The 10,144-nt window shown below is 45.8% G+C and overlaps 1 long non-coding RNA gene across 2 annotated transcripts; it reads left to right on the forward strand.

Moving 5' to 3' along the window:
• The first annotated feature begins 206 nt into the window (after positions 1–206).
• On the forward strand, positions 207–9,552 carry LOC102550662 (uncharacterized). 2 transcript variants are annotated; one of them, XR_015641536.1, is made up of 4 exons: positions 207–588; positions 681–797; positions 7,804–7,936; positions 9,297–9,552. It is a non-coding gene; the product is annotated as an uncharacterized LOC102550662 (long non-coding RNA). The 2 variants fall into 2 exon arrangements; XR_015641537.1 differs by lacking the exons at positions 207–588; positions 681–797 and adding an exon at positions 7,364–7,494.
• Positions 9,553–10,144: the final 592 nt, after the last annotated feature.

A 10,144-nucleotide genomic window follows, 5' to 3' on the forward strand; every position in this document is an offset into this window, starting at 1 on the left:
TTCTACGGGGTGTCCTGACCAGTTTTAACATGACACAACTTAGAGTCGTCCAAGAGAAGAGCTTCAATGGAGGAGTTGCCTAGATCAGACAGGTTGGTGGGGAATATGTTGACTATTACTTGATGTAAGAAAGCCCAGCCCATGGTGGGTGGTACCCTCCTTAGGAAGATGGTCAGGGTTAGGGTCAGAGTACATGACAGGTGCCCACAAGCCAACCAGCAGGCAGCACTCCCTACAGCCCCTGATGCACTTCGTGGATGGGAAGGGATTTAATGCTGTGTGGAATGGCCCGTAGACCTGCCTTCGAGTTCCTGCCTTGATGCCTTCAGCGATGCACTGTGACTTGGAGTTGTAAGTAAACCTGAATTGCTTATGGTCGGGCAGTTTTATCACAGCAACAAAAATGAAATGTGAACAGAGGGCGAAACTTGAGAAATTCAACTGCCCTGAAAAGACCTCACGTGTCCCCTCCGTCTTTGCTTCTGAGACAATGAAATTGAAACAGCCTCAGAGACCATGTAAAAGGAAGATCAAGCAAGGGGCAAAAACATTATCCTGTTATCCAGACCGAGATCTTTTTGCATTGAGGTAAGCACTTCCCACACAAACCATGGCTCAGTTACCCCAAGGGAAGATTTTCTTTGCAGTCAGGGATCCTAATATTTGGCGACTATTTTCAGATCTGCCAAGTGCTTCTAGTCAAACTTCAAGCTCTGAAGCTTTCACTTAGGCTACGCCAAATCGGGAGAAATAGGAAGGTGGGAGAAAGGACTGCTCTGGACGAATCAAAACAACACGTAAGCAAAGTCCTTCAGTGGAAGAGAAGGAAACAGGGAGTGGGCTTTTGCAAATTTACCAGTGACTCTGACCTGTGAGACCTGGTTGTGATTGGAACTTGGGTGGACTGCGAGGACTCTTAAGAGGTTGCTGAGGAAAGCTCTGCATATATAGCTGTAAATAAGACCTGTCCTGATTGGACAGCACCATCCTCTGAGCTGGAAGTTTGGACAAAAAAAAAAAAAAAAAAAGGAAAAGGAACAAGCAAGCCCTGAGTGAAGTCAGTGTCCCCTCCCTCTCTCTTCCTACCCATTCCCACCACCATGATGTTCTGTCCAAACACATGTGGCCCAGTTACCAGGGACTGGACCCCTGAAAGCATGAGTCAAAATAAATTCTCTCTCCTCTATTTTAAGTTGTTTATGTCACAGTGAGGAGCCAGATTATACACACACTCCCTAACTTGAAAATTGCTTTCATAGTCTTGGACCCCACTCCCCCGCATCCTCCCCCACCCCCCTGCAGCAAAGCAGTTTCTCTTTTCTCCTCGGCAGGTGCTTATGATGCTTAACTCTCACCTCACGAGAAACCTAACCTCTCTGGAGTAAACCAGAAGCACAAGGACTCGCCAGTTAATTGAAAAACAAGTCTGAGATGCTTACTTACCCCTGCTAACCTCTCACATGTACGAATCATCCCATTCTAAAGCCAGCAACTTCAGGGGATGGCACCGTATTGACAATATCGCTAGACGTATGGCTTGGCTTTGGAATAAAATATTTATAATCCCTCTCTGGGGGAAGTGGGCTTAGCAGAATGAATCCACGGGCTCCGGCTCTCCTGAGGTATTTTTCTCATTCTCCCTGGCACGGATAAAATCTAAACTGTACTTAAGAAACGGTGTTAAATGTGTTAGTTGACTGAATCTGGCATTTATAATGCAATTTAGCAAAGTTTTATATTGACAGCATGACATTTTTAAAGGGCCCTTTCTGATTAACAAGGTTCAGAATCACTCCCCTGATTATGCTCAGGGAGGAGTATAAAATGCTACAGGCTCTGAGAGCAATGAATCGGGGCTCTGTTAGCATTAGACGCATTTTGCTTTCGTAGTGACCATTTCCAGGGAGGATCGGGGTGCGACTGCATGTTTTCCTGATGGAAGAAAATCTGTTTTCTCATTTGAGAGGGGCGGGGGAAGGGGGGACCCCTATGGGGAACAGGGCTCAGTAGTCAGAGGAGATGCATAGGCTCCAAGTCAAGGCCAGGAAACATCTCCATGAAAGATCAGTGTTGCCTCCTGTTGTCCCACCTAGACAAAGCCTGTGTGAGAAGAAGGCAAGCATGCATCCAAAGGGCAAATTGGGGAAGGTTTGGATTTATCATCGCTCTATTAATGTTCGTGCGAGTGTCTCTTGCTTATATACTAAATATGTAACAGTTTCATTTGGACTTCACCGTGGGAAGGAAAACACACCAGGAGTCCTCGGACCAATGGAACAAAGGCAGCGTCAGAGGGTAATAAAAATTATCCCAGCTTTGCCCAGAGCAGACTGCACTGTGAAAGTTCTAACGTCTTGTCATGATGCTCTTAGCAACCACCTCCCCAGCAGCTGACCAAGCGCAAGGAGCTGTTAAGGGCACTGCAGCCTTCATGTGTGTGTATAAATATTCATGCATTTCTTCTCTAGCCATTGTGTTGTTCAATGTTCAATGGCGTAGGAGACCAACACCTCAGTCCATCTCTAAATCCCCACAGCCTGAACTAAAGCCCTGTACCCTTTCCACGGGAAAACAGCTCTCCCCTCCCAGCCCCACGGTCTGCTCACAGTCTACTCCCCACCCATGGATTTGGATTTAGGTACTGTGTGTCCATGGAGCCCTTTTGGGACTCTTTTATTCCGTTGAGCACCACGCCGTCACTCCTGCATGTCATGGCATGGGTCAGAGCTGCCTTCTTGTCAACACTGAATGGTTTCACTGGAAGCAGTGCACTTCGCCAACCCTTTGCCCATCAACAAACACTTGGGTCGTGTCCCCCTTTTTGCTCTGGCAGGAGCACATAAACAGGAGAGCACACGCGTGTACCTATATGTGTGCAAACTGCCTTACCTTTGGTTGTGGTGGTGACCCTCTAGCTGAGATGCTGCGCCCATTTCCCAGGTGAGGGAAGGAATGCCCACAGAGATAAACTGCCTCAGCCCGTACTCCTGGCTGGTGGCAGTTCTGGGGTTTGAAGTCATGTCTCCTCGCCGTCCTCCTCACTTCTGTCCCCTGGTTCAGTTCCATCCATCCATGTGTGATGTCCACTCCGTGATAGCACTTGGCTGGGTGGCAAGTGTCACTCAAAGAGGCAGTCATGTGGCAAGTTTTCCTACTGAGGAACTGAGAAGAACCTGCCAGGATGTAATATTCTAAGCTGTCAGGCTCCAATATTAAGCTTCCAGAGAGGTCTGAGATGTCACGTGACCCTCCCTCAGCTGACAGACGATTAACGACCTGTAAAACTGGCTGTTGATGCCTGCACATATCAGTATACTGGAGACTGTCTTATCAGAGGAGTGGAACACATGTCAGCTAACCAGAGATTCTGGGAGGGCAGCCCCACCCTAGGGAGGAGGTATAGTGGCATCTGGGTATTGCTTTCCCCACTACAGTTCATTCAACACAGGCTTGGAAAAATGGAAACTGGGATTTCATTTCTGGACTGTGAACTCTCACTTGTATTTTGAGAATACCATCTGTTCTGACTAATATAAAAATTTAATGTGTTTGAATACCTATAGGCAGGTCAAACAAAATGATTCTATTTGCTGATTGATTGATTGATTGATTGATTGATTGATTTGGATATAGAGTCTCTTGTAAGAGCTCAGGATACTTTCTGACTCTCTGCCTAGCCAATGATGACCTATGCTTCTGACCCTCCTGCCTTTATGTACAAATGGAACTATATAACTACATCTGATTTATTCGGTGCTGGAAATGGAACCCAGGGCCTTGTGCGTGCTAGGCAAGACACTGTCCCAACTGAGTGACATCCCCAACTCCAGATTCTACCACTATCATTTTGTTTCAAAACCAGAAAGAGGGAGCAGTAGACAGAAATCGCGAGTGAAGGTTTGAGCCAGTTGCTGCCTTCCCTCTTCACCCGGGTGTGTCCATGCGGGCGGGAGTCAGGTAGAGGGGTTTCACTCAGAGACACTGCAGGAAATACCCTGGGGTTATTTCTCCCAAAGAAAAACAGGGAAAACTATCCTCTCTAACATGCTAAGTCTAAGATTTAGCTTCAGAATTAACAGAAAGTGAACATTTTCTTCACTTACTCACGTATTCACCTAATATTCATTTTTTTTGGGGGGGGGGTCCTAGAACAATAGCAAAGGACAGTCACAGAATGAAAGTCTCACCTGGAAAGGACCAGTGTTTCTTTTCCCAAACACCAAGTACCAAAGCCACACTGCCTAGGAGGCTAAAGCATAAGGCGTTTATCGTTTGGACAGATAAATGATCAGCTGCCGATGGATGAATGGGTATCCAGTACATGCAATGTCTCTGATGTCCCCCATCTCAGAGCAAGGAAAGGGACCTAACGTCGGGGACACTAGCAGCAGAAACATATCCAAAAGAAACTGTAGGCAGTAAGAACCCTGTTCTATTGTGGGATGTTATTGAGGGTGAAGGGCCTCAGACCCTAGTTGTAATTTACTTCAAGAGTGGGGCACATATTTCTCATGGCTATGCTGCTCAGTGACTTGGGGTTAAGGCAAAACCTAATCCTTTCTGTTAATTCTGAAGCTAAAAATGTGACTTAATTAATGGAGGATTGGAAACAGGCTCACTAGGAAGTTCCAAAGATTGTTGTCAGCACACTTCTTAGCCCAAGTCAGCAGAATGGGAGCTATGATGAGAAAGAGGAAGCTTCACTTCGGAGAGGAAGCCAGCGACTGATTTATCCAGTGAGGGCTTTGAGAGCTGGATTCATGGCTCACATGTTGCCCTTTCTAAGGTTAGGTGATGAAGTCTGTTCTAGAAGCTTCATATGTATGAACGTAATGAACAAATGCAACTGGTCTGTGGGTTGTAAAAGGGATGCTGATGCCCTTGGAGGCTAAATGGCTTGTCCAAGGGCACACACAGGGGTTGTAGAGCCCAGGCACAGTCATTCTATGTCCCACAGCCAGTAAGTACTAGCCTGCTTCCTCCCACTGCTGAGTATTTACCTTGCTCAAAAGGGCAGCCTGGCATGTTTTAAGGGAAAGATAAAAAGGTTGACCCTTAATTTTCCCCCTTGAAAGTAGATTTGTTCATTTCCTTGGGTACTGGAAAGAAGAGTGTGCAAATTAATGTGTGTGTGCGTGCCTGGTTTTGCCTTTTACGGTTGCTTATTATTCTTAATAGGGTGGCTGGGAGAAGGGAAGAGAAGGGAAGGAGGAACACGTTTCAGAAGCGCAAGGTAACCTGTCTGCAGCTCCCCTCGTGGGCCCCTGTAGGTGGCATAGTGAATTCCTGCTATGGTTTGAAGGACTCCTCAACAAGTTTGTGTGCGGAAGCAAGTTCACTTGTTAATGGTAACAGGACGTGAGGCCTTTGGGAAGTAATCAGGGTAAGGTGAGGTCACAAGGTGAGGTGGTGTTGGTGGCTTTGTGAGACCATTCAGAGCAGTGGTTAGCATTCTCTCCGGCCGTGTCATGAAAGACACTTGGCAGCTAGCTCCACACTCTTGGATTTCCCAACCTGCAGAACCAAGAAAGGCACTCCTTTTCTTTATAATTTACCCTGAAACAGTATTTTCTTACAAGGATAGGAAACGCACTCCAACTCCCTTGGTCCACAGCTCCTCTGATAATGTGAGCATATAGTGATCAGAGGTCAGAGACCAAGCCCTAGAGTCAGATTTCTCATAAATATGGGTCAGGGTATTGAACTCAGGTCATCAGGCTTGACCTTAACTGACCTGTCTGAGCAGCCCTGATTATACTTCTTTTTGGCCATTGCTCCTTACTTACTTGTTTTTTTAAGAGCAGAAGCCAGTTTGCAGATGATATTGACTGACGTTGCATAGGCAATATCTCAGCTGTCCTTGGAAATCGCAGTCTTCTCACATCCTCGAAATCAAAGAATAAACATCTCCTCCCATCCAGCCCCCTTCCCCAAAGAAAGTTTTTAGCCTCGAGTTTCTCTAACAATGTATTGGGACCCGTGTTAGTCAGATTTCTGTCACCATAGTAAAGTACTTGAAGACATTAACTTACGAAAACAGGTTTATTTGGACTTACAGTTTCCAAGTTTCCAATTCAGGAGGAGGCCAATCCTTTGCCTTTAGGCCTCTAGTGGGAGCCAAATTGTTACAACAGGATGCACATGGTAAAGTAAACTGCCTATCTCACTGACAGAAGCAAAGGAGAAAGAGGCCAGAGTCTCCCCCACCCAAAAAAACTCCCTTCAAAGGCACACCCTCAGAAATGCCTATGAGAAAGTTTAATTTACAAAGTAGTCACAGTAAAAAAAGAAGTAACATTTAAATAAGCCATTTTAGCAATACACCATAATAAAGGTTATAGGAACAAAATATCCTACTGTCCTATGCTCACCCTTCTGTTTCTGTGAGATGACGCGGTAGTAACTCCTTTGGCATACCTGAACTGCCACTGTCACTATTCTTTGGTGTTTGGGGTGCACTCTTAAACAAAAAGGAGGCTGCTTGATCTGTCAGCCAAATGATGGCTGGGGAAGTAGTGCGCACAGTGTGACTGCAGCGGACAGGAAGGGGAACCATTGCTCAGGTGACAAGAGGCCATCACGACAGCGTGAGATTTCTCCACGAATTCCAGAATGCTATGCAATTAAAACCCTGCTAACTGTTTATTTCTGGAAATTTCTATTTGCATTGTGTTTGGAACACAGTCAACTCTTGGGGTCTGAAGCTTCAGGAATTGACACCAAGTGGCTGTTGTACAAACGTCCAGAAGACAAGAGTTTTTGCTCCATTAGTTCACCAGGGTACATACAGCTTCCAGAGCAGTGCCCAGCTAGTAGAGATCCTTAAAATTACATACTGGATGAATATTTGCCAGACTAATGAATACTCCGAGGATATAATGGCTTCAGAATCAACTGGTTTAGGACCCAACCCCCACATCTACCTCACTTGCTATTTTCCCCTCATAAATTACGTATCTTGTTCTGTATCATTCTCTTCATCCTACAGTAAAGAAAACCCCAGTGACACCAGGGATGATCTTGTTGTTTATGAATGGCATATACAAAGATTGTATGCCTTGGAGCCTTAGGTACTGGGATTAAGGACCTGGAGTTAAAGCACCTGGCAGACTCCTCTTAGAGCACAGTACCATTTTATGCTGAAACTGAATATGTAACGTGTCACACATCATATAACATCTCAGTATGGAGACGGAGTCCAGGACATGGGAGTCTAGCTAGAGCTACCCAAGTCATGTATCCCTGTGACCCTGTCTGTGCCCCTGTGACAAATGATCCTCATTGGTTCACTGTTGTCCTCACAATCAGTTAGTCAGATGTCACACTTCCTCCTATCTCTTCCTTTCTCTCTCTTCCTTCTCCTTTGTGGTTTCAGGCCAGACCTATCTAGAGAGTACATACCTACCCTTAGTGGGAATTGATTAGCTACAGTCTCCAGATGGGCAAAGCTTCATGTTTCGGCCTGTGAGGAAAAGAGGACAGTATATACCAACTGTATGTATATACATATCCCTCCTGAAAGATCAAACTATTCCCACCACATCCCCACTGACAGTTTGTTTGCACTAGTGTGGCTTAGGTATAATTTGTACCAGTATAAATATTACTTTAGCTTTACTGCTAATTATATCAACATAAACTTAATTTATACTGATAATCACCACCATAACGTGTTGCTGCCAAACATCCCCAATGATATTTTTATAGCACAGTGTACACTCAGCCATTAGTAATCACAGAAATGTGCCCATCACTCATTATAATCCTGGCTAAAGGATCTCCCTAATTGTTATTTTCCTGAAGTCCACAGGAAGCAAGAACACCGGGAAACCAGACAAAGTCCACCGATTTATTAAAAGAACCTCTTGTTTCCACAACATTCTATGGAGTTAAGTCCAGGCTGAAAAGGAAGGCCCATCCTCCCAGTATGGCACAAGTATGTTCCCAACTTCTGAAGTTAGTTTGGGGCACATGAATTGAACCACAAACTTTCACATTCAAATGCCAAATAGCGCTTATCTCCAGTGACATGCCACCTCTAAACTCTCATGTCAGGATTTTTAAAAATTCTGCTGCTTCCTGTGAACTCGCCCTATCCTTTAATGTAAGGTGTCTGGATAGAAATGACGTAGCACATGCACGGTTTTCTATCCTCTGTGGTTCCAGGGCCCATGGAGGGGGTCTTAGAACACCATATGGTTCCCCGGCACCATATGTAGACATATGGAGTTCTGTAACACGTCATTCACAGTTGATGAAAGCCCTTCCCCCATAGTAGGACTATGTGGGTGAACAAGCTCTTACAGGAGGCGTACCGTGCTCTTATGCCTATCTCTATCTTTTCACTTAAGAGATTCAAAGTGGCTCTGTGATTTAAGTTCGTCCAAGTCATTCCTTGGATGGCCTCCTGTGGAAAGTCAGTGGACCACTGTGGCTATCACCTTGTCCCCACTTTTGCACCATGAGGCACCAGGCTTAACTTTGCTTAAAGGACGCCCCATCCAATCCTCAGTGTGTATTACTCTCACACAGAGGCTCCTTCCCCAGACTCCAGGCATGATGCATGTGGGGTAGAATATTAGAATATGAGAGTATTCTTCTCCATCACAGTGAAAGGTCTGTGAGTGAACACATGAGCCAATCTAGTCAGTCAAATTGATTGAGATACGAGCTTAGGAAGCGAACTGTTTTTCTCCTCTGTGCCAATTAACTGGCTCATAAGAAGATGGCTCGTAGAGGGATCTCCCTGACCCTAGTGGAAATCCCAAAAATGGAACATTTTATTGAAGATTGCTAGGGAAATTGAGAGAAGGAGAGCAGCCTCCAGGACTTCCAAGCTCTCAAATAACATTGCACGGGAGACCGGCTCTGTTCCTGATGTCTAAATGAGATGTGTCAAGAATCTATTTTGCTCAATGCCATTAGGGGCTTACTTACTGTCATGACCAAAACACTTCCTGTTGGATGCAGGAAGTAAGTAGATATTGAGATGATTAGACCCATTCTAAGATGGAAAGATGGGCAGAAAGTATGAGTCATATGGATTAAATACAGAGAACGGCATATCCTACATATTCTCTTACCGTTTGAGTGCAAAATAGTCCCTGCAGGCTCATGTGTTCCCGCTCAGAATTCCCGTTCCCCACTCGGAACCATACTTGCCACCATACTTGGAGGCTGCGGAACCTTTAGGACCTGGGACCTCACTGAAGGGAGCAGGTTGCTGGTGGGAAGTGTAGTCTTACAGTTCACAGCTCAGTCTTATCTCCAACTCCTCTGTTTTCTGGTCCACCAAGATGTGAACAAGCAGCCTCAAGGTCCTGATGCCGCAGCTCCGAGCTTCCAAGATGTCTGCCGTGATTCCTCGGCCATGACGAGTTGCAGCCTCCGAAAGCCTGAACTGAACCACAGTCTTCCTCTTTAGCGTTCCTTCGGCCGGGTATTTGCTATGGCAACCAGAGAAGTTGCCAGAACCTCATGAGCCTTCCAACCTCGAAGTTCCCTGTAAGCATAGAGGAGTTTTAACAACGCTTTAAAACCCGGCACGGATTCCTGGTATAGTAACCGGTGTCTTTTATTTTTCAAATATTTCTGAGTCTCCAGAGGATTCCCTAGCAAAGAAAGCAAGTCTCTGGGTGGACAAACAGAAGCCTCGGGGGAGGTGCGAGGAATCGGTGCGGGGGTGGGGGGAATCTACAGTGAATTCAGAAGAGTTGCGGGGAAACAGAAAATGTGAGAAGCCAGATTCATACAATTCTCTCGTCCTTAAGAAGTCGAGCTAAATATGTGTGCCAAGCTAAATATGTGTGAGGAAAATCAAATCCTGAGGGCTTTTGAAGATGCCATTTTTCATCTCTGAATCTGTTCTCCCAGCATCCCACCTGCTGCTCAGTGCAGTGCCGAGCATGTTATCTGTCATGGTCCCCCCAATTAGCACTTTGAATGTAACCACAACAATGGGGACTGTGCCCTCTATCTGCCATGGGCGGGCTTGGTTTCCACAATTAAGCTGAAGTTCAGGTTTTGGGTAAAAACAGGCAAGGACTGTGACAGGGAAGGGAGTACTTATTCATTAGCTCATGCTAATGGGCGCTAGCTAGAACCAGTCCTGCCACCAGCTTGCGGGTGTGAGAGCCAGGCATAC

This window comes from Rattus norvegicus, chromosome 17, assembly GCF_021556685.1.
Source record: "Rattus norvegicus strain SHRSP/BbbUtx chromosome 17, alternate assembly SHRSP_T2T, whole genome shotgun sequence".
In the NCBI taxonomy this organism is placed as follows: Eukaryota; Metazoa; Chordata; class Mammalia; order Rodentia; family Muridae; genus Rattus; species Rattus norvegicus.